Consider the following 26417-nt stretch of genomic DNA (forward strand, 5'->3'; position numbering starts at 1 on the left):
CACCCCCCCCCCCCCAAACTCATACACACGCACACACACACACTGCTAGAAATGATTACAGGGATTTGCAACCAATAAAGTGTGAGAAAAAGACGAAATATTTACAACAATCAACACCAACAAGTACTCTAGAACAATCCCACGAAGGACTGAAATTCAAAATAATGCAGCCTATTTTTTAGTGTAGTTTTCAATCTTAACGGACCAATAAAAAAACATGTTTGCACAGTGGAGCATTGAGAGAGGAATGTCAACAGAGAAACAAGGACGCAGTGGGCTCTGATTGGCTAGTAATGCAGTAAGAAGGGAAATACCCAAACGCCAACGATCAGTGAGTAAGAAAGATGCGCAAGAACCAGACTTTTGCTGTCCGGTTAGTGGTTCTGACCGGACACTGTACAAATTCCCTTAAAACTGGATGTCCGGTCGAATTCTGGCCTTGTGCAAAACACAGGCCTTATTTAGGGTGAAACTTACCTACATTCGGGTACGGTACACTTACACACCCAAATGGAAAATTCTGTCAAATTTGTTGTTGTTAAGCTTTATAGGTAATTTTAAGAAAAATAAAGTGAGGAAATTCTGAATTTATAGGTCAATATAGTACTGCGTATTACCTTTGAGTTCAGGGCAGTGCGTATCGGCTAGTATCCACTAGAGGCCGCTAGAGGGTGCAAAACAAGCGGTGTTGAAGTAATTGTAACAGAGTTAGTTTGATAGTGACAGATTTAGTTTAATGGGTTAGGTTTAGGGGTAGGGGCAGGGGTAAAGGTTAAGTTTAGGGTTCGGTTTAGGGGTAGAGGTTAGATTTAGGGATTAAGTTTAGGGGTTAGATGTAAGTCGCATATGACGTGGCGCAGACTGAAGTTGTGCATGAACAAATAAATGGTATTGCTAGTAATTGTACATGAGGTAAGGTGTTCTGTTGAAGAAGTTTTCCATTTTTGTTGGATAAAGAAGACAGAGAAATTATAGACATTTTGCAGAATGAAGGACTGCTGAGAAGGAAAGTGTGGTGCCCAAAGAGAAACTGTCAATAGGAAATTAGTGTTGAGAAGGTGAAAATATAAAAAAAGCTGGTCTGTCTTTTGGTGTAGAAAGTGCCAGAAATTTGATTAAGGGTACTTTTTTGAGGATACCGGTGTTTCTTTTAAGAAAGTAATATACCTCTTGTGGTTTTGGGCTTTTGTGACCTCAGTTCATGTAACATTGAGCCACCTTGATATTAGGAAAGGGACAGTTATTCAGTATTTTGAATATGTTTGAGATCTGCTCATGGAAGACCCTACAGGATCCAAATACATTTCATTTTGGAGGAGTTGTTCAAATAGACGAGTCGGTGATTACTAAAAGGAAGTTTAACGTGGGACGTGAAGTTCATCAGAAGTGGGTGGTCGGCATCTAAAGCCCCTTTCACACTGGCATGCTCTACCCGGGTCGGAACCTACCCGGTGTCATGCGGGTCGGCTACGCGATTTCACACTGCTTTTGATAAAGCAGGGTTGACCTGGGTGACAGACACAAGTAAACAATGAGCGTATCGATGCGCCGGAAGCAGCTTATTACAGTCGCTTCCATGAGCGGAAGATGAGTGTAATGCAGAGTGCTTTACTGCCTCATCACATAGATCAGTTTATGTGGCGTGACGTTTGGGATCAAGGGAAAAAAAAGAAGATTTTAAAAATATGGTTTGCCAAAGATATCCCGTAGATCTTGTTTTTTTGTTTTTTTCTGGAGTTGTTTTTTGTTTGGGTGCTTAATAAAATAAGCTGCACAGCCACAATGTGAGCCGTAGTTATAGAAGAATTACAACCATTGATAAACACTCTATACTCACATAAAAAAAACAGTACTTCTTATTATCTTTGATGAATGAGTTTTGACACATTCTAACTAAAAGCAGTCAGTTGTAATTAACTAATGTCACTGTGACTCTGAAGTGAAATTAATTTCTTCTCCTCTGTTCGGGGGTTTCTGTGATGTGGCCAGTGCAATGCATTATCATGATAATTAACCTTACCAAAACGATTTAAATTACAAATGTCCTATTAATAATACATGCTCATGACTCAGTCATTATTTTTTTTCAGTTAAAATCAATTATATAAATAAATCATGACTTAAAGTCTTATTTTAGCAATGACAGCATAGTGATTTGCTAAATGAGTGGGAAGTTCAAAGGGAAGGTGTGGTGACAGTAAAAGCAAAGTTGCGTAAAGTACAGTGAATACATGGGAAAGCATACAGGCAAGCACAGAACACACAAGCTTCAACATTACTATGTATGCATGTGACAGAGACTGAATGATTCTTGGTGCTAGATCTCCCTCCTACCCTGGACCGGATGGCCCGACAATTAATTCCCAGGGTTTGGCGGAAGTCGGTCATCTAGAAAGGGGGCGGAGCTACGGTACACTAAATCATTGACCCGGAAGGGAAACGATGTGGCATCCGCGAATTGGAGGAGCGGTTCCACTCGTTAACCAAGGGTTCATGGTTGACGGTATATAAGGGGACGTAGCGAGGTGATCTGTTCGTTGTGATGGTAACACTAAGACCGAAAGTACCTGTATTGTGATACTAACCGTGAGTGTTTTGTTTGTTTGGTCTGTCTGTCTAAAACGCACTGTTTGTTTGTTTGTTAGACTAGACGGCTATGGCCAGCACTAAAATCCGGACAACAGAGCACTACTTGTTTACCATTGAGCACTACAACACTCACTTTGGACTGGTGATCGTGTTTGTGTTTTGAGTACCGTACTGGATTATTGTTTATTATTTGTGGGACTGCAACCCTTGATTATTCACTGTGCAAATACACATTGCTGTGTATTGCCAGCCCTCCGATTTGTTTTCTGTTTTGTCATCACACTTTGTGGGATTACTGCACTGCACCTGCTCTACACCTGCGCACCACTTACCACTTTGCCACAATGCAGCATTATAAACATGTTTTATAACACACGCATGGCTGAGTGAATCAGTGAAATAGCTATTCACATAGTTGGAAAAAATCACTGTGGAATAATGTTTTTAATCAGAATGTTTTTCTTTTTTTTTTTTTTTTTTTCTTTATAAATTTAGTTGTCGCCAATTTTTCTTACCCCAGTTTTTCTCCCCAAATTTAGCATGCCCAATTATTATCTGTATCCTCAGCTCACCCCTCGCAACCCCCCCGCCAACTCGGGAAATGGAGGCTGGAACACGCGCCCTCCGAAACGTGCTCCTGCCAAGCCGTCATTTTTCGCACTGCAGATCCACAGCAATGCCACCACACCTATAGTGCCGGAGGACAACACAGCTCTGGCGGCTCCACTGCAGAACCACAGGCGCCCTATCGGCCAGAGGGGTCGCTGATGCGCGGTGAGCCGTGGATTCTCCTGCCGACCTAAGCCCTCCCTACACGAGCAGCGCTCAGCCAATTGTGCGCCGCCCCCTAGGAACTCCCAGTCACGGTCGGCTGTGACATAGCCTGGATTCAAACCTGCGATCTCTAGGCTATAGGGCACATCCTGCACTCCGAATCAGAATGTTTTTCTATATATGGCAGAGCTGCCTCACCCATTTCAAACCATAAAACACAAAACACCAACAAGTAGTTACCATCTCACTCAAACACAAACCACTGGAAATGCATATTTAGATTTTGACTGGGATAAGTCTCCCGAATAAGAAAATAAAGACCAGCTAAGGACAGCTGAGCCAGTGTTACCAATATCTGTAGCGCATTCAACTGAAAACAAAGAATTAATAAGAATTCAGCACAGCACATCACTGTGATTTCAGTGATGCTGGCCTACTACATCAGATAAGTCCCATCTACCAACTGCAAAAATATATAGTAAAAATGAATCTGAAATTAAAAAATACACCTAAATGGTATTAAAGGAAAACTCCATGACTGTTTATTGAGTTTATTTACACTATTGAAGGTGACCAGTAAATGACAAGCTGGACCCCTATGAGGTATCATCATGTGTTATTCTTCCACTTTCACTCATGTAAATAAACACAGCACTTCATGAACCTTTGGAGAGTATCCTTTTGACTCTGGTATATTCTGCAGTTAGTGATTTCCATTCTGTTTCTCTACTCAGGTCAGAAACCATCATTCTATGCTTTCAATGGCTTTCTCATTGCAGTGTCTTGGGTTAGTGTTGCGCAGCTGTCTGACGTAGAACCTCCCAAGAAAGTACTGTTTTTATTATCCTTATAGCAGTACTGTGATTGGTTTGGGGGACATGGTTTGATTACAAACTCCCAGTTTTACTGGTTTCTTTATTAGCTCTGCTTAAATAATTCATAGTGGTTTCCCTAACAAGAGCACTTTACAAAAATGTATTAAAATAGATGGCCACAAAAATGTCAAGGGTTACTAAGCAATAACTTGAAGCAAAGCAGACAGCTAGTGTTTAAAAACAAAACAAAAAAAAGAATTCAAGAAGATTTAAGTTCTTTGTGCAATATATTATTTTCCAAAACTGTTATTTCCAGAATGTAATGGGGGGTGGGGGGGGGGGGGGGGGGGGGGGGGGGGGGGCTGGGCAACTTTCCAGAACCCCAATGGGTCCCTGGACAACTGAAATAAGGAAAGTAGGAAATTGGACATAAGGTGTGTGCTATTCATAGGGCACCATTTAGGAGATTGGAGCCTCTCCCTGAACTACAGTGCAGTGTCAGCTTGTTCATCTGTGTCTGTGTGAGAGACCTGATTGATATCAAACTGGTAACTAGAACTGGCCAGGAAATTATGTGGCAGTGGGTCTCCATTCTAACTCATGAGTTATTTAAGAATGTTCATTTAAGATATAATTATATAAAACCACAGAATAGCTTCAGACACACAAAAAAACTGTATTTGAGTCATAAAACAAACATTAAAAAGCATTATTATTATTAATTCAGGAGCTGCATGATCGGGCCCAGAGTATCAAACATTTTCATTGCAAAAAAGTAAAATAAATAAATAAGACAAAAAGACTGAACACTGTGGCGGGAAAAGTACAACTATCTGAACCTGGAGCACCACGCTGAAAGCAGGAATCAATTAGGGCATCCGCAAAACCAGGAGGCAGGTTTTCAGCAGTGCCTGGTCAGTGCCTGGTATCTTCCCCTTGTGTTTTAACCTCACAGAGTAACCTTCTCCTTCACACTCTGGATAGGTTGCCTATTCTCTGGTCTTCTGCATCCCTAAACTGATGTTGCCATTGTTATCATTGCACAGACGAGAAGGCCAGTCACTCACATAGACAGGTTTATCTGCTCACAGAGCTGCCTGCCGTTGACCCCTTACACAAAACACATCAAGTACCAGGCCTTATCAACAGCACACAGACAGCTCCCCGCAGCCTCCAACCACATTTTGACGTCAAGGCTTTGCAGATTTTACCAGAGACGTGCTTTAGAATTCATTGAGCAGAACACACAATGGACAGTAAAAGAAGGAGGTATAATGCAGCACTCCTCCTTGGCAACAAGAGACATATCAACAAACTGGGATACTTTATATACCATCAATATTTTTAGAATATTTGACTTGTTTAATATATCCTATTATGTGTGTTCTCTTATCATTCTCTGTTGTTATTTGTGCATAAATCATTATTTATAAGAATTACTAACTACTGGGTCTAAATAGACTCTTACTGCAGACTTTCTGACTACTAGGGCTGTGTCAGTTGCAATTTCTGCCCCCTGTATTATTTATTTATTTCTTAGCAGACGCCCTTATCCAGGGCGACTTACAATTGTTACAAGATATCACATTATTTTTACATACAATTACATTATTTTTTACACATTATTTTTACATACAATTACCCATATATACAGCTGGGTTTTTACTGGAGCAATCTAGGTAAAGTACCTTGCTCAAGGGTACAGCAGCAGTGTCCCCCACCTGCGATTGAACCCACGACCCTCTGGTCAAGAGTCCAGAGCCCTAACCACTACTCCACACGTCTGCCCTGTAAGATTGTGTTGAGCTTTTCCATTTACTAATATATAGTTATAAAAAGTGCCACAATTACAGTTAGTAATCATTTCAGAAGGTTTCAAAAAAACATTAGTTATTAAGCCTAGTGATCTAAATAGAAACAGCAATAGAACATAATGCAAAACACAGAACACTGGAAACAAGAAATTGGAAAAATGAAGCCCATGTCTAAGAGTGCTAATGACAGCACCATTTGAAACATTGATCTACTTGGAAAACTGTACCTTCACAGAGACTGGGGGCAGGATTTTCAAAAAACAGTATTATTGTATCGAACTTGTGTTATAGTTACGAGAGCTTTAGTAGCAAGTGATATTCAAACGACATGTGTTAATTAAATCAATCCGTTAATGCTTTGAAAATCAGTTGATGAGGTCGTTAATGAATGCATTTCTCGTTAAAAAGTTTAATTGTCGCAGGCCACATACATCACTTCCTGTCTCAATGACTTGGTAAGGTGAAACAGTTGCTCCTTGATGGAGTGAAATGAATTGGCCTTATTGAACTGAATGGAAAGGCAAGGGCTGGATGCAAACCACAAACCATGTGGTTCAAAGACGAACGTCTTACTATTCAACTAATGAGCAATTTTGTAGTCGGGAGGTAATTACGTGTCTTATAACAATGTCAGTATTATTAGCTCATCAGCCACTAGGAGGAGATTAATTACTGGGGACAGGGTCAAGATGAAGTCATCATGAATAGGTTAACTGGAACATCTTGAAATAAACCATACCATGAAAGAAAAAAAAAACAAGGGCTTACAGAAATATCACAATTTCTTCCCATTATTTAAATTAACTTTGTTTCTTGTTTTCCGTTTCATTTATCACAGCCTGGTGAGTTAAAAAAAAAAAAAAAAAATGAAGTTTGCAATGTATTTCTAATGATGGAATAAAAGAATCAGTGTGACCTCAGCTAACCGGGAGCTCATGTTTTTTTTTTTTTTTTTGTAATGTTTAGTCTTTTGAAATAAAATAAAAACAAATAAAAATGTTAAGGAATTAGAGCAGAGATGCCAACTTATGAAAGAAGAAAATAGTAGCAGAAATATAGTTGCATATAGTAGCAGACTTTTTTTTAAGGCCAGGGACTGCTATCCCCTAGAAATTAAAAAGTGCTTAGGCTCTGGCAAGCCAATGACCTTATTGTTGCTGTACAATCTATAATTTTGGTAATTGTAAACACATGTCATTTAGAAATTAACAACCCCAATAAAAATACTCCAACACTACTTTTAAAAAAAAAAATTCGGAATTCGATTTATTCTGGATTTAAATATTAGAAATGAAGAGAAAGTGCTATCAAACCTGGACTGAAATATTCAACCTCAAAACTTTATAAAAATAACAACACCTCAAGAAAGATTTAACCGTTTTTTTATTTACCTTTTTACTACTCTGCAACTATCAAAACACAAAATGCTGTGTAGTATCCAATAATTCATTAATTACTTAAAGAGAGTTAAACCTCAAAACCCATTTGCACAAACACAGGAGTGTCATATTTTGCGTATTGTTGGTTTTTCTTCATACCTATGTGAGTCATACAGTCATGACACCCACCACGTTTCACAGAGACGTCTGCCTGGCAGTATTCACAGTAAGAGATTTAGAAACTTGACTTCTTTTAATGAATGAACTATTCTGTAGTAAATTCCTCTCAATATTTCTGACAAGCCAACCTTGATATTTTAGATGGAGGACAGTTTGATTTGTGATTCCTATTTTAATAACTGATAAGTAAGGCTGGGATTTTGTCACGGAAATTTATACTAAAAATCAAGGAGCAGTCACTGTAAATGTGTTCAAAATCACAGAGGAAGAGGGAAATGGTGTGTGAAGTCACGGGGATGAAAATTCAACTATGTTATTTTATTTTTTTAAAACAATATACAGTACCTACATCAACATAAAATTGGTCTGTCTATAGAAGTAGGAAAAGGGGAAAATGTATCTAAATATTTATTTATTATGTTTTTCACAATATCAGGTTCAATCCTGTAAGGTAAGCGTCACAAGTATATACAAATATAAACACAAATGTTTGTTTTACATAACATTTGGTGGGGTGTCTACAGTAAACAAAAACTGTAGGTTTTACATACCTTTAAAAAAAAACAATTGAAGTTCAAAAAGACTGTCTCTGTGTGCATCTGTTGTTTCTGCTGTGGTACAGTTTGCAGTTATTTTACGTGTTGGTTTGTTTATTTACTTATCATTCTGATACAACATATTGTACATTTGATACCTTGCTGGAGCGTCGGTCACCCCAAAGTACATTTTTGGATGCAGAAAATGATTACAGCAAGAGCTGGGACTCTCGTTACCATGTTTTTGCAAAACTCATAAACGTCACATTTCATTTCACTGACAATTTCGTAGTAAGCACGGTGTTCACGTTGTGCTACACAGTTTTCTTCAAACAGTAGAATGGCCTCAAAAACACTGCTTTCTCAGCTATGCTGAGATACTTCACTTGATTTGGGTCAAAGACTTGACACGCATTGAAAAATGCAGCTGCAGGTTGACAAAATCGGCCAGTAGAGTTAAACCTGCATGTATGTTTAAATCAAACAAAAAAAGTGTGAACGGCTACATTGCAAGGTAAAGCAACCGAGCTGGTTCAACATCATTAACTAAACCGTGATAAAAGCATTATTTTCTTTTTTGTTTTTGGTTAAGGTGGAATTTCAAGTTTTGTTGGTAAAGTTCACTGTTCTCTACTAAAATCACAGAATCTGTGACACCTGTGACCACCATGCTTAATCCCAGCCTTACTAGTAAAAAGCAACCAAGTAAACATGCGATTGATAATGATAGCAAGGCGACATTTGAGCAGATGTTTCTGAAGGACCCCTAAACTGGTTACTAAGCAACCTGGCTCAGAGCTTTTAGTATGTCAGTTAAAGTGCCACAATAAACTGTCAATAAAATACAGTATTATTTAAGAACCATTATTTCGTAAAAAAAAAATAAAACAGAAAAACAGACACATTATTTATTTAATAAAAATCGTATTATTATACCCATTCGCCATAGCGCTGTAGCAGAACCTTCAAAATAGTAGCTGCTACGGCCAAATCGTAGCAGTTGGCATGTCTGTTAGAGGCAGCAGCAACAGAGGATTGTACATTGCAGGTGACCGTGTTTTATGTGTTAATTGTAGCGAGTCTGTCTATCTATCTATCTACCTCTAAGTACATGTGAGAGTACACTTTGTGAAAGGTAGTTTCTTGCTCCACTGAGGCTTATCCATGTCATCTAGAGTTTGTGCCCTTGTCTTGAGTGTTCCAAGGAGATAATTTCCATGCTGATACGAATGGATGAAGAGTGAGCAGCTCACTCAGTAGCTGCCGAAGTGCACTCCCAGAGTATGGGGGTCGAAATTAATTGATTGGTAAACATTACACAGTAACTAAGCTAAATGTCTTATGTCCTTTGTGTTCATCACCTGCAACATTAAGGCACATTTTGACAGGATGTAAGGTGGCTCTTAGCCAAGGACGGTTTACTTGGCGCCATGACCAGGTGCTGCGATGTTTGGCCTTAGCATTGGAAGACAAGCGTAACAAGACCAATAAGTTGCCACCAGTTCCATCAAAACATTACACACAAAAGATAACATTCCTCCGCCCAGGAGAGCAACCACCAAGAAAAGGTGTTAAAACCAATCCTCGCCCAGGACAACTGGAAGCTGCTAGAGACTGGAAAATGCTGGCAGATGTTGGTCAACGGCTTATTTTTCCACCTGAGATTGCCACCACTAACCTTCGACCAGATATTGTCTTGTGGTCTGGATCAGCACGCCTTGTTCACCTGGTAGAGTTAACAGTGCCATGGGAGTATGCTGTAGATGAGGCGTATGAGAGGAAGAAACTGCGGTATGCTCAACTATCCTCTGAAGCGGAACAGCGAGGATGGAGAGTCCGGGTTTACCCAGTGGGGGTGGGTTGTCGAGGGGTTGTGGCATACTCTACAATCCGGTTTCTCAGAGACGTCGGATTCAGTGGCCAAGAGTTGCATTGCACAGTGAAGAACTTATCTGAAGCAGCAGAGAGGAGCAGCAACTGGCTGTGGTTGAGACTGAAAGATTCTGGCTGGGGATCTCAAGCACAATAGAAAGAAAGAAACGCTGATGTACAGGTAAGTAAGCTGGGCTGAGTTGAGTGGGGGACGGAGGGGGGTGATGCTGGGACGCCAGAATCACCGTCGAGCCCTCTTAAGGTCTCGTGGGCTAGTCGACGAAACACCGAGGATGGAAGGTGTCCACTTGAAGACCCCAGAGATGTACCCTACTTCGCTCAATCCAGACGGTTGTCATGCTGATGCGCTGGGGAGACTGCACTGTGGTTGATCCCCGGAGCCAGCATCGCAGCCGTTGTGTGTGCTGATGTGCCAGGGAGGCAAATAAGCTGATCCCTGGAGCCAGCATTACACTTCACCCATCAACACCAAACCAAAGGATATCTACATCATCATATGGAAGGAAACGTAAATGGACAGAGACACAGATGGATCACATTAGTTTACTGTAAAGCTACGTCTTAGTTGATGGTCAAGACAAAGGAGTTTGATTCACGTTTGAGAAAAGCAACAAAGAAAGTGGCTACAGAACAGTATAAAATAAATATACCAAAATCCACAATCACAGCAATAACCAGGACGTGCCAAGAACAAATTTAACTGAAATGCTTGAAAGAAGCGGCTGTCCAAAGAAAATGATGGGGCCAACAAGTTACAGCCAAGACAGATTTAGAAGCATCAGGCATAATAGTGCATGTACGGATACATTAAATAAAATACATTTGTTTGATTTTTTTTTTAAGATTATTTGTTAAATGATGAGAAATTGTGTATTTTGTTTTTATTAAAAAGTGGTTAACATTTACTAAATACTTGTCCTTAATCTTTTACATTACTTTATGGTAGAATAAGAGTACAGTGACAATACTTTTGTCTAAGACTGTATCTATATATATATATATATATATATATATATATATATATATATATATATATATATATATATATATATATCTATATATATATATATACATACATACTGGGTGCCATCATGATTCTGAATCCAGAGCGCATGCATTCTGAAATACAATACCATATTGAAACAAAACATAAGGAAAAAAAAAAGTAAAATTTAGGGAATGGGCCTAAATAAATCACATTTTGAATTGAGTAATACATGAATCTAATCATACCTACGGTGGAGCGTTGTGTCTGTGCAGCCCCCAGTATATACAGCATATGGCATTTCATGTTTGATATTAGAGCATTATAAACGGTATAGCGTAGTATGCCTGGCAAAGATATATTGCCTGAGCAAACAATTCAATATTTCATTTTGACACCTTCACAATTTGTTTTACTGTTCCCTCCTGCTTCTAAGATAGTGTGACTTTTTCCTGCACAATCTTCCATTAACATTTTCTTCATAGATGGCAGAGAGAAAAAAAATGGTTACTGCCTTTACAAGCCCTGTCTGCCCTGCTGCCTCCTGACATGTATTAAAACCACTGAACAGAGATTGGAACTGGTACAAAGTTGTTCAGATAGTGATTTTTATTGCTGTTTTCTGCTGCCGTCTGTAAACATCTTTTATATATACCTGTATATATGTTTTACACTGTAATTGACAAGTCTGCCATACTATGTATTTTTCCCCTTTTTCTTTAACATGATTTGGTACATCAGTTTTGGATTATAGAAATATATATTCACTTCTGTGATCCTCCATTATCCAATCCAAGATTCACCTTCAGCCAGTGCTGTAATATGGGTCATATTTTCAAAGCGTTACCTCCAGTCTTTAATTAACTTCTTATTTTTGAAAGAAGATAAAATCATGTACATGCATGGCAAAGTGGTAAGTGATATAGGAACATAAGAAAGTTTACAAACGAGAGGAGACCATTCGGCCCATCTTGCTCGTTTGGTTGTTAGTAGCTTATTGATCCCAGAATCTCAGGTGGAAAGCAGGTGCAGTGATCAACTGAAACAAACAGACAACAAAGTACAGGTGAATGGTTTGTTTATTTATAATCCAGATGGTCTGATGACCAGGCAGAAAAAAAGAATAATGATCTGGCAGTACACAGCAATGTGTATTGCACAGTAGTTATAAAGGGTTGCAGTCCCACAAATAATAACACGCTATAAAACACACACAATGTACAAACACAGTCACCAGTCCAATAGTGCGTGCTGTAGTACTCGTGGTGCATATGCAATTAATCGTGATTCACAGTGCAGTGTTGTCCAGTTTTGTGCTGGCCCCTCCGGATCGTGTCAGCCGTCTAACAGTGATAACAAGCAAACAGTTAGACACGACAAAACAAACAAAAACACTCACGATACAATACGTTTCAGTCCTTCCTGGTTTCGTAACACAACCATCAATAAAGGAACAGATCACGTATCTCCGTCCCCTATTTGTACCGTCACTCATGACCCCTTGGTAAACGATTGCAGCCACTCCTCCAATCTGCAGCTGTCACATCATTTCCCTTCCGGGTTGCTGAGTTAGTGCACTGGAGCTCCGCCCCCTTTTCTAGATGACTGACTTCCTTTTAACCCTAGGAATGAATTGTCAGGCCATCTGGTCCAGGGTACTCTGTTCCCTGTACTTAGCGCCCTCACAGGTCGGGAGGGAGATTTACCACCAAGAATCATTCTATTTCTGTCACAACATGTTACAAAATAAGAAACAAACACCTGGAGACTACTGAAGAGAACTTGGATTATATTACTTAGTTATTGGGTTCTACTTTTCTAAAATTAACAGACATTTTACCTCTTTCAAAAAGTAGGAGTTAATTAAAGACTGGAGTAAGTGCTTTGAAAATATGGCCCCTTCTATACTACAATTTATCCATAATTTCAAAACATTCAACCAAAACCTTGAGGTACAACTTCTTGGGTGTCATCTTCTGTGTCAAGAGAATCAATTGAAATACTGCGCTCAGGACAAACCTCGAAATTTAAATCACACTTTTTATTCGAGAATAAAAACAGTTGACATAAGTATGTATCGCAGCAATTGCTTGGTTTTGGTGCCTTTCGGGACACATGGAGCGCGATTTTGAGAAAACTGTAAAATGCAAAAGTAAGGGCTGAGTACTTTACGTTCGTGCTGGATTAATCCGTCCTATCTATGTTGTGATTTTGAAGGGAGTTTGAGCTGGGCGTTGAAGAAAGAGAGAGACAGAAGCTTCCAGCAAATCAGGAACAACTGACATTCCCTAGCGTTTGCCTTTGCTGTGATTGTCATCTGCTCTTTATTCCTATATCACCATGTGTTAATGCACTATTTAGAAATGTTTACATTAACTGAACAATGTTGGCATACATGACTGCTGTATGTCCTTACATTCATAAACATGAGCTGCCTATATAGATGTTTTTTAAAAATACATAGGCCTATACCTCACTTCATATTTTCTGGAAGTAATTTAGTCCAGCATGTTTTAAATTAGAATATGGACTTACTATTTTGCATACAATATCCACATACACGTTTCAAACCTGACACACTAACAAACGGTGTTCTTAAAAATATGAAATGATCTGGAATAAATTACACAGGAATGAAATATGGACTTTATATTATTTAATCAGGTGTTTTTTTTTTTTTTTGAAACCTTTAATATTTTAGATCAGCACTGAAGTTTATGAAGCCGGGATGTAGTGACAAAACAAAATACTGGAGCTGTCCTAAAAAAATAATAATCGTACGCTGGAAACAGTTAACCTTCATTTAATGTTACTTTTAATTAAATGAAATACAGAGTCAAAATGCACATACAGTACAAATCTTTACTAACACTTAAAGTATTACATTTACCTGGCTTGATAACTACTAGTAGCTGACGTTGATTGAAGATCGGCATAAATCTGGGCGTTACCTCCAATGTCTGCATGACTTTTGGTGATGGTTGCATAGAGTTCATGCCTGGTGGCATCTCCCTGTGAGAGCTACTTGTAAACAGCACCTAGCATTCTGAAACCACACTGTTGAGGGCACTAGCCAAAATGTTTGTCTACTTAGTTTCTCTTTAGTTATAACACTAATTTATACTTTAGGAACAAACAGTTAACTATTTTTTTGTAGAACCAATAATGTTTTTTTTTAAAAACGCACTTATTTTATAAAGTCTATACTTGCATCGTCCCTTGGTGTTCTACAAGTGGAGTGCACTTGCATATACTATGTTTTATTGCTTGGTTTATACTGCACGTACACAAACAAGACTATCAATAACATTGCTCCATATAAGACCGATTGTAAAACAGCTGGGCATGTCACAGGGAAGAATCATTAATCTCCATTCTTGAGGGTATGCCTGGCTCTATGCTTTATTCAAGAGCTAGTCTGTTACTGTTACAGAACTGTGCTTTAATTAAAGGGGTGTACAACTGAAGCACTATTAAAGGGGTGTACAACTGATCAATAGCAGTTCAAAAGAAGTGTGAAGCATACTGAAATTGAATTAATACAACAGAGCCAGCTTACAAATTATAATTCTCTACACTTTCTCGAATGCCTATTAAAGCTCCCGCACAGCAAGTCTTTCTGTGCCTTTCACACAGAAGCGAAAGGTCTTGAGTATGGGAAACAAAGTTCTCAATTTGCAACCTTTACATTTGTTTTCAATTTCTACATGAAATCTGTCTGCTACCCCAATAAAACTTTTAAAAAAAACAAAAAAAACCAGCAAGTACTTTATGAACTCTCATGTCATTAAGGAAAAAAATATATGTTTTTTTTTTTCTTTTAAGTTTTAAAATTCCATTTCAATGCAGATTTTGACATTTGGAAGATGGGAGATGGGGCGGTGAAATGCCTCCTCCATCAAACTGGTAAATATTAAATTTTATTGATTTCCCCTGGGAAAAAAAAGAAGTCTCTCTTTGCATTCAGAATCTAGATGTGCAGGATTTCATCGAAGGATTTAAGTGCAGGGTAAAAGTACACAAAATAGACAGTTTTCACCGTGAAGAATGAATTACACGGTCAGTGTCACATTTTTCACAGCCGTGAAATAGGTAGGGCCTTAGTAATGTACTGTATAACTGTAAGCTAATCCACGTGGGCGAAAAGCTTCTCTGAGTACTCCAGTATGAGACGCGTTTTTTGGTTGCGACGTGGTATGTAGATTGATTAGGCCTACATATCTTGGTTGCGATGTGAGCAATTTTTTTTCTTAATTTATCGTTATGTTTATATTGGAAATTTGCCAGATTTTACACAAGACAAGGCAAAGGCTAGTGATGGCAGCAATATGAAAACTGGAGAGTGCCATATTTAAATGCCAATATATTTATCAAACGTGTCTTTATTCAAATGAGTTTTTTTATACCATGCTCTTTAAAGATGACTTATTATTACTTTAAACTGTTACTGTGAGGGAAGGTTTTTTTTTTTTTTTTTTTTAAACATTTTAACTTGATAATGATTGATAACCGTCGTTTGAATTTCTAGAATAAAACCGAAGTGTTTCTCATTTAAAAATATAGCAGCCCCTCTCAACCCTCTACTGGGTCTTAAATATATATATATATATATATAATTATTTAAGCCGATTTCCTGTTTATTATGTTTTTGTGTGTGTGTGTGTGTTAAGTTTGTTTTTAGGTGTGTATCCCTTAAAAAAAATGCTCCTGTTTCATAATTAGTTGATGCAGGCACTTTTTTTGAAAACAGGATATAGTTTCCAGTACGGGATTGTCCTGTGAGAGGAAACAGGTGAAGAAACCAGAGCAGAGCACAGGAATGAGGGTACACAGGTTGTGGATTTGTTGTTTTTCTTGATTTATAGCTATTGAATGTTTGAAATACATTTGTTACTTGGGTTCTTAGAAAAAGAGAAACGGCAATCAATGGAATAAAATGGTTAAATAATACTTTAATATGTGGTGTTTGCCTACGAGACTAACAATGATTATAGGGTTTGTTGCATCTTAATATAAAATAAATGTGATTATACTGCATTTGTGTTTTTAGCAGTATTAACAATACAATGTATGTCTCTGCGAGCCTGTCTGAATTTTTTTTTTTTTTAAACCCCACGTTATCGCGATATGGAAATGATTCACGAACGGTATCAATATCATATCAAAATATCGATATTGGTGCCCACCCATACTTAATAGGTTAGTCAATCATATTAAATTGTTTTAAATGGCTACAATACACTAAAGTACATTACTAACATACTGAAGTTCAATAAATACAAAAACTACTTTCACTTTCCTGTTCTAATCACATGCTGCACAATTCCCAGCTAAATCTAACACAAGTATAACTCACTGTTTTCATTTGTTAGCACTCTCTTCGTTGTGGAAAATAGGGTCACAACAAAACAAAATGTTGATCACTATACATAACATGTACCTTGCAAGTTGGGCCAAATCCTGTGTTTATGTATCACACACATCACTTGCCATTTTAGGCAAAACACGTTGTGATATGTATTTCTGATATTGATCAACTAGTTACAGCGGTGACACAGGCATGGATTTTTGCCTTCCAATTAATAATGTGAAGCAATGTTTGTTCACATATTCAGCTCGTTTCTCCACACTAAAGAAAAGATTACTCAATACCGCTGTTTTCATGTTGCGTCTCTTGTTGATCAATGAGCACAGACTCAAAGCGAAATGGTTGGAGATTTGTGGCGCATGCCAAAAGTAAACTATCCAATTGGTTCAATAGTGATTGGCTCCAAAGCAGCAAAATAACTTGTCATACTTGTAATCTTACTCAGGTCAATAGGTCATCCATTGGTTTGTTTCAAGAATATTTTAATAAGTTTAGCTAGCTGCTGTGACAAGACTGCTTTCCAATGGAATGCTAGTGGACTGTGTAAAGGCCTGGACACACCACCTCATGGGTCGCTTTGCTTTTTTACTCGAGCGTCAGTTCTCTTTCCCGGGTAAAAAAAAGTACTGTATAGCATTCCATTTAGCACGAGAATACCATCCCTCCCCCACTGTTGCTCTTCCCTAATAAAAAGAAAATATGGCTGTGTTTTAGGAAGACATGGAAAGTGTGACATCAACAGAAGAGGAAGAAGGAGAGATTCTTTTATTAGGCAGTTTATGTCATAAGAAACAAGTTGCATACTATACATAGGGTTGAACATCATTTTACATTTGACTTGAACTTCTTAAAAAGGGAATTTAGATTCTAAAATAAAGAACCTTTGTGTTTAATGTTTAATCATCTTTAGTACCGTGCCAATTAAACATATACAGTGCTCCCCTTTATAACGTTGTAGTCGGGAGCCATAGTTAAGAGACCTTGCTATTTGTGTTCCACCTTCCAACAAGAATACTAGTGTTAGTGTAATGGCATTATGGGACAAATGGGAGCCATGAGCATACCGCCTTATAACCTGTTAGGCAGTATAAAGGGCCGCCTTATGAAGGGGGAACACTGCATACATAATCACAGAATGTGTTTATGCATATTTGTACATGCGTGTTTATGTGTTTTTTTTTGTTTTTGTTTATTTTTGTAGGGGTGTTTTTTTATCTCTACACATTTTGTGTGTAAACAGTCAATAATATTACTAGAGCACAGTTTTACTGCAGCTGATAATGCAGTAAAAGATGTGACAGGTACATCTTGCAGATCATGTAGTGATATTTTTAGTTTTAATAAAGACAATCAGCAACACAAAGCACATAAGCATAAAATACTCAACATTCATATTAATTAACTCAGGTACTCGGGTATATGATCCTCTCTGTACCAGAAATGGAGAGAGAGGAAAATGGGTTTTACATCAGAATTAATTTGAACCAGGAGGTATTTATATATAATTTATGTAAAATAAAGTCAAGTGTACAGAACACTGTGATGTAAGGAATAGAGTCTGTGTTAACCTACATAAACAACAAATCAACACACAGTATATGAATCAGACAGGAATGTCGATAATTTGTACTTATATCAGCAATGAAATGATAGCATTGTTTCAGTTTTAGCCCATGTTTCAACTTCTCATTTCATAGGATTGCATTACAGAGAGTTTGACATTATTGACAGGCTTTAGTTTTAGCTGTGTTTATGGATTATAGTGAAAGCGGGAGAATAGGACATGTTGCCATAGAAAAAAATTCTTCACAACATATCTAGCATATTATTGGGGCTCTGCTGTCCTGGCTTTAACTGATTGGCAGCATTTTCACACAAGACTTTCAAGCCCCTCCAAAAGTGGCGTCCAGTATGTGGAAGCACTTGCAACTTTAAAGGGAACATTGTGAGAAGTGTGGCGGATGAGTGAGCATTTTGACCATTCCCCATCTCCATGATGCCTTTAGTTCAGGGGTGGGCGACTCCAGTCCTGGAGGGCTGGTGTCCCTCCTGGCTTTTATTCCAACTGTGCTCTAAATTATTTATTAGACCAATAAGTGGTCCAATTAAGTAATTTAAGGCAAAATTGGAACAAAAGCCAGGAGAGACACCGGCCCTCCAGGACGGAGATTTGCCCACCCCTGCTTTAGTTCATACTTACCAATACCAATCAACATACAACATGACAAGTCAAAAAAGACTATAGTGAATCCAGGGTTTCTCTTTAGAATCCAAGCATCTGTGATTTTATCCGAAATGTAAGGTTCTGCTTCCAAATCCAATGAATCACATAAGCATGCATATGCTGTTTACATCCCCTATTGCCTGCCGTGGGTGCAGGTATAGGATGCCCTTATGGCTTTGTGTCCATCTGGACAGTGTGGGACAGTTCAGGTTTCTAGTACCTTAAATTGTACAAGTCGTTATAGACGGCTGAGGATCTTTCACCAATCGGAGAGCATGTTTTGCCTGCTGTATGCCACAACCTATCACAAAAAAGCCAATTCATGGCAATCATACCATATTGAGTTATAGGGCTGTGAGCATCTGTGTATGTGTTCCATTGGTAAGAAAACAGACCTTGGCTTGCTTCTACTCATTCCTATATTCTGTCATACACAGGTCATTATCTTATAACACTATAGTATAGCTAATAATAATAATGCAGCACCATTTTTCTATGGTTAGAGAAATGTATTCTTAGTAAAAGCAATATGCCCTGATGACACCGGCAATTCTTTTACACACATTTCTGTTCAGCTGCCTGTAAGCCCAAGGCCAAAGCTATTGTTTACAGAGACCCAGCATCATCTCTGTAGCAAAGGAAGTCAGAATGAAGGAACAACTTTCAGGAACAGCAGTGGCGCATCACAAGTGAGGAAACCTGGTCTTTGTTTAGCTTGTCCAAGAGTTTTTTTTTTTTTACAGTTCTTATCTGCAACATCTGGTGTTGATCTGCCAAGTCTGTTCACATGGGTAATAAGTACGGAAAGGTTGCTGATACCCCAGCTCAGGCCAAACACTGCCATCTGAGCAGCTGATGGAGGGATTAGAAAGCTGACAAAACATCATCTGAGAGGATCTTTTCAACTGAGCAGGGCAGCACAGCCATGAGCACCTCAGGGCAGAGGAGCATGCAAGTTTAATAGCATAAAGAAATACTCAAAATCCCAACTCAAGTAGTCTCTTGTGATGCTATTAAAAACAGCATCAATGCACATGACATCAAAGGAGTTACTAAATTAATTCAGATAGCTAAGAATGCAATTGGAAATCAGAAACAAACAAACGTAATGCTGTTTGAATAACTACATGTGCTAGTACAAGACTTGTCCATTATACTTCCTTTTAGGTGTATAGGGGTGTGTGGCAGGGTGCCCCACCCATGTGCGTATTTTATGTTTATGTATGTAGTGGTGCACGGAGTGTGGTTTATGTAGCATAGGTGATTTAAAATGTGCACAGGGATTGCACAATCACTTCACATGCAAATTAAAGTGGGTATTTGTATAGGGCATGGGGAGCACAATGAGTTCACGTGCAGACTGTGCCTGCTCAAATTGAATGATTTAACAAGCAATTGAGCCAGGCACAGCTGCACAAAAAAGGCACACATCTTTCACTTGGGGTTGGTGTGTTTAGGGAGAAGGAACGAGAGAGAGGAGGATTAAAAACAAATAACAACAATTGCTACGCGTGCTGGATCTACACCAGCCCGCTACTTGTTAAAGGTCAGTGTTTGTTAGTCTGTTTGTTTTGGCCATCGTGCCTTTTGTTTTGTTCAGTGTTTTGTGTTTAAATCTTTTTTTATTTCTAATAAACCAGCGCAACAGTGCATTTCAATCACAAAAACTGTTGACTGTGTATTTCCTGGCCTGACGTCACCACATGAGCCATCGTGTCACAGGGCATGGTAAGACAAAGAGCGGAAATACTGTAGAACTTGCACATTGACTCAGTTATTGCGTTGGAATAGTGGTGCTCCAAGCCGTGCCTCTGGGCAAATTTGTGCCCACCATGCCAGCTAACAATCTGGAATACTGACACTGTAGTGGAGGAACTAAAGTCATTACAATCTGCTTCAATGTGCTCTCAATCTCTGCTTTTGTGTTCTGGATCAATTTGTTAGCTAAATGTCAAGAGAAAAATGATTGTGCCCTGAATCTTACAGCTATGGCCAAGAGTTTTGCATCACCCTACAGAATTAACACATTTTGCTTCATAAAGTCAAATGAAGCTAAATAATGTTACGTTCATATATTGAATTACATACTGCTGTGTAGTTTTCCATATTGGGTCATTCCATATGAAATCAATCACCAAAAACCTTGACCTCCTTTGATTTGAATAAAAATGTCCATGCATGTTTGCCTTTGGGAGAAGTGATCACAGTGTACATTTTAGGCCTGAGTGACCTCCCATTCATGAGATACAGGTCATCAAAGCTTGACCTGATTTGGACACCCACCCTACCTTTACATGGTCATAACTTCCTCCATAACTGACATAGAAAGCTGGTGCTGTTGTCGTTTTTAAAGCTCTGAAATATGACTATTCATTAAATTAAAATTGATGTGAAATACAAGATTAAAAAGTTGTGTGAATCTGTGACCCTTGAGCTCATTTTTGATAGATTGTAGCCTAGACCCTTATTTACATTTCCTGCAAGTTTCGTTTTGTGCCTGCCGTTGGTTGAGGCAGAGCACAGAGTTGAATGACAGGCTAATGCCTTAACCTTTTCTGCCATGTACAGTAACCTTGGACCTGATGTTGGTAACAGCATCTGGCTAATTGGCTCCTGGGTAGAGCAGTCCCTAAAATATAATGATGTTGTAAGATATCTTTAATGTAACGATACACTACAAAGAAGGGCAGTGTTGGGCAATTAGAAGCCTTTGATTGGTAAGCCCTTCTCACAGAATTCATTTCAAAAGCCATCCTGTTTTGTTGTTATGACTGAAGTTAATTAGAGTCATGTAACGCTTCTTTGATAAACAGTACCTTAGTTTTAGTGTTGACTGTGTGTCCCCTGCTGTGAGGAGACGATGAAAGCGCACACTATTACACCTTCAAAACTTAATTAGTAGGGTAAGTTAGTTCACACAGAAGAGAGGGGTGTATTAAGTGAGTTAAATTCCTCTCCTCCAATAGCAACATCCAGCTCAGCTGATATTCTGAATTCCTTTTACAGACTGTATTACATATCGCACAGGGTGGTTTATAGCTAATTTTAACATACTTCAAATTTGAAGATATGTTGTTAATTTGTTTGGAATTAACATAAAAAGGTCAAATAAAGCAGAGTTTGCAACACTACTGTATAAAGACAACCGTGGAACCATCCAGCTGAGGCATACACCGCAAGTGAGTGTATTGACCACTATGGAAAAGAGCTAGGCATATTTGCATTAGTGGTTATAGAGCTTTTAACTGCATCTCACTGGCAGGTCAGAATCCGTATCGGCATACAATTCCTACATTTATTCAAAGGTGCACACAAACACGCATTTACACTCTTAGGTTTCGTGGTGCCTATGGAACGCACTTTATCTTGTGCAATATAATGTACAGGTGCCAGTTGAGGATGCACAGTGTAGGTGCCACTACGAGACACAATGTTTAGGTAAACGTGACCATGTGTACAGAAAATAACCTGTTCACCTGAAAATGTTACATCCTACTTGAGAACAAAACAACATTTAAGAACAGGGAAATGCCATTAGCCCAACAAGCCTGCAGCTGGTGGATTGATTTCCTTATTTCCACTCTCTTACCACATCCCTCTAAGCTCACTTTCTCTCATTTCAACCCCATTTATAATATCAGCTTCAATGACTTTCTCAGGTAACTTTTGCCATTTGATTCTTTCCCTGTACTGCACTTAGTTTTCACCAGAATGTTATTCAACCAAAAGTTGACCTGGACTTACAAAGGGATTCATTTCTCATGTCTTATCTATGTGAAGGTTGGGGGGGAAGAGGTAACTTCAAACCATGGCAAAGACTGTTAAGAGGTGATTTTAAATTATCTTGGCTTCAATACAATTGCTAGCTGCCACTAGTAGATGGTTGACATGGACGAGGGAGTTAGCTCCTTAGTCTAGTGTCTGCTTGATGTTACTCTGAGTTTTAAATTTACCACCCAGCTGGTTCATATTACAAGAATACCTGTACATATACTGATGCACAAAATAAACACAACACTCAGGTCTAACAGATTTAATCAAATATTTAAACATAGATATCAAACAAAATCACAGAAAATGTGTATAAAAATACAGATCAAAGAAGATTATGCAGATGGATCAGTCAGATGTGATGGTCCTGGGCCAGTGTGGTGACCCTCTGCCTTCCAGGACGTGGCCTGTCCCTCACAGAGCCGGTTTCCTGGTTTCTCTGAACTAGTTTGCTGATTGTTGAAACAGAACATCTCATACTCCGGGCAACTTCTCTCACAGACAGGTTGCCTTCAATCATGCCAACAGCAACCAGGCGATTTTCATTACTCCAGAGGGGCATGGTCATATACAGATTCTTAATCAATTAATTTTGGCAATTTTAACTCAACTCAAATAACAAACACTGAGCACTTGGCGTTTTTCTGAAATCCCATGACTTGAGCTCAGTATTTTGTTATCCCAAGGAACAATAGTACTCAAACAATCAACAAACCTATCTGCTCACTATTTAAAATGTAAATAACATTATGTATGTGCCCAGTGAGCTATTGATGTAAAACTTAGACTGTTGCATTTTCATTGTGCATCAGTATACATACATATAACCTTATAAGGATGCAAACCGCCAAACTGTTGATGTATCATCTGTCAGCTCAAATCCTCACTCCACATCACTGATTGATATCTGTTTATAAAATCCTGTCAATCTCACAGTCTTGCCGTTCCCAGTGGGTACACATTATGTTTCATCCCTACACAAACTTCTAGAGCTTCATAAAAAAAAGAGGCTCTTGGGGGGGGGATGGGCAGAAGTAAGTATCATTACAATTCTTACAGCCGCTATGATCTTCCACCTTCCTGAGTACAGGAGGTGGAAATAGGGTGGGAAATTTAAGTGGGCAGGCAATATTGAACCCATACTATTAATTTTGAAGAGTTAATCACATCAGTTCAACTGTATGTCAGAAGCACATTTTTAGAAGCCATGTGTTGACTTATTGTATTCAATGGGGTGTAATGGCAGATGTCTATATATTGCTGCTATGCATTGTTGGGTTCAAGAGTACAAAGCAGGGTTCCGAAAAATAGTATTATGAGTCCCCAGGTGTTGCTACAACTGTTTAAATAATGTGCCTGTTATTTAAATTTGTTTCAAATCTCTTTTCAAAATGACAGCTCTAGCACTGATAGTGTAAGGATTATTGCCCACATTGTCAAACAGATAACACAGCAAAAACGATCCATTATGTGGTACGGAACAGAAAAGTCAGAGCACTTGTTTGTTTGTTTGTTTGTTTTTAAACCACTTCCTGCAGGGATTTAGAGGACAGATCTCAAACCTCAGTGCACTAGAGCGGCCATTTTGAAAAGAGTTTTGAAACACACTTTAAAATTATACATATAGAAAGTTGTCAGGATGTTAATAATGAAAAGAGAAATTACAGGTACATTTAAACAGTTGTAGCAACACGTGGGGACACATTACGCTATACTTTTTGGAACCCCGCTACTTACTCTTTAAGAACAGTGGGCCTAATTCAATAATGGAAAATAATTTTTAAGTCAAACATATTTAATCTTTGAGAGTCCATTTCTCTTCATTGCAAATGTCTATTGTTTTAATACAAGTAAGGCGAGGAATTTGTAAATAAAAAAATAGAAAGAATGAGTTTCCAGATTTTGCCGAGTCAATGCACAGGGGGCGTAAAGTTGTCGTTAAGGCAAAAGTGTGGGGGGGGGGGTTGACTTAGGCAGGGGCAAAATTACAGGCATTATTAACATTAGGTAGATTATGTTTACAATTAGGCATGCTTAAAATTCAAAGGTAGAGCACAGCACACAGTCACGCTAAAGAATCAAGAAGTGCAGTCAACATATTTACTGACTGGTGAAATACAATTCAAAGTTGCTGCAGTATGTCCACTGTTTTGTCATTTCAAATATTTTCACAAAACAAACATTACATTTTAAAGCTAGTGTGCAGTACAAAAGCACATCCTGAAAAAATACATTTGTAGGTCAAAATAAAAAGTAGCTCCATTTAAAATATATATGGATCTTTGCCGAAATCGGACAGTTGCCTTAATGCCAGGGCAGTTGGCGAAGTCACCAGCTGCAGCAGGCAGATGCCGAATTAACTTCGAATTTTATGTCATTTAGGCATCTGCCCGGGCAGTTCATAAACTGCCCACAACCACCCGGGCTGATGGCGAAGAAAGACTTTAGTGTGCCCTGTTGTAACAAATGAAAGGCTAATGGATGTGGGATAGCGCCTAAGGAGACTCAGAGTCAGGATGTGCAGGGAAAATAAAATACTTTTAATTAAACAAAATACACAAAACAAAAGGCACGATGGCCAACCAAAAAGACAAACACAAAAACAGACTTTAAACACAAACTATCCAAAAAGAACCACTCACTCTCTCACACAGACTCACTCACTGAACCACACCCCAAACTCACTCATATCCACTCTAAACAATACAAAACCACCACAAAATAGGCTGCACCCCATTACAAGACCTTATTTGGAGGAAAAAATAAAACTTGAAACAATTTTTTCTATGGCAGGGATTTCTTAAAATCAGTGCTTGTATTTCTTGTCAAACTGGAAGCGTTCCTGCAGAGCTGTGTCAGTCTAGTCTGTACAGAACACGCTCTTTTCAGAGCAAGAACACATTTACTATTACAGTCATTTTATGTTAATGTTCAAAAGGCCAATAAGAGACCAAATAACACAAGAGGAAAATGTGAAACTTGCACAAAACAAAGGCAAGCAAAAACTTTCATACCTATTATTATTACTATTATTTACTTTAACCAAAGTAAATGTTCATATAGCTATAGATTGGTGAAAACACTTTAAATGGGGTGACATTCACAAAGTCTCTCAAATCTCTGGCACACCAATCCTCCAAAATACTATCACCATCAACATTAGTGTCAGTCACAACTGTGCCTGTAAGCTGAACAAATCAGTCTGGATGGTTATTTGAGAAAGACTTTTGTAGACCCATATTTTTACATGCATTGCTCTAATATGAACAATGGGTTTATAATAAGTTTTGATTCCAGTCAGGCTTTATTGAATATCTTCATAATCAACAGGCCCATTGGCTAATCCTTTCTGTATTAAACCACTAAGACCTCCTTAGATATGAGTGAATCTCAGTTCAGAAATTTCATATTGAAAAATGGCATGCAGGAACCATGGAACCAGTTTGTAGCCTAACATGCAGTTGCTCTACCAATTGATACAGAGAACTATGTCAATGCCTATTAAGTGTGAAGCTGGTGATAAAGGACTTCAAGTGCAGCATGTAGTTTCCACAACACTCTGTTCCTGCTATTTCTGCAACTTAAAAAAAAAAATAAGAATAATTGGCAGAAAACTAAGGGCTGTAGTCCAGAAAGTAGTACTGTGCTCTAGAATGCAGACAGGGCCTCAGTTAAAACTAGTTCAAATTACTCCAGAGAGCACAGTCCCCCAAATGTATGCAAAGGAGTTGTTCTCTACTGAGCCCCCACACCGTTTTCCCCAAGAGGTTTCCTTCCAATTACTCACCACCTCCAAATCTGAGACGGAGGAGATCAAAATCTGCAATGGAATGGCTGGAGGCTCAGTGCAGGACTTATTTCTTCAGTGCCGCCCCTGGGAACATGTGCTAATCAACCCCCAACACAAATGATAAAGGAGATTGAATAATAGGCTCAAGGCATGAAGCCTAAATAGTGCTTACCTATATTGTGCAGTATTCTGCCATAGGGCCACTCGCACCTTGAGTCCTCTTACGTGCTGGCTGTGCTTTGTGAAGTTTGACGTTCCAACCTACCACAGAAAAGAAAAAGGTTAAATGTACAGTACTT

At 38.6% G+C, this 26417-nt stretch overlaps 1 protein-coding gene across 4 annotated transcripts in view; it reads right to left on the reverse strand.

Moving 5' to 3' along the window:
• Window positions 1–26417, reverse strand: part of LOC117402588 (leucine-rich repeat and fibronectin type-III domain-containing protein 2-like) — a 153245-nt gene that overhangs the window by 31438 nt on the left and 95390 nt on the right. For all 4 annotated transcript variants that reach the window (XM_034003903.3, XM_034003901.3, XM_059024543.1 and 1 more), the window contains exon 3: window positions 26291–26379. The gene's annotated coding sequence lies outside the window, so the exon portion shown is untranslated. The remainder of the gene's footprint in view (window positions 1–26290; window positions 26380–26417) is intronic.

The sequence above is a fragment of the Acipenser ruthenus genome, chromosome 5 (assembly GCF_902713425.1).
Source record: "Acipenser ruthenus chromosome 5, fAciRut3.2 maternal haplotype, whole genome shotgun sequence".
In the NCBI taxonomy this organism is placed as follows: domain Eukaryota; kingdom Metazoa; phylum Chordata; class Actinopteri; order Acipenseriformes; family Acipenseridae; genus Acipenser; species Acipenser ruthenus.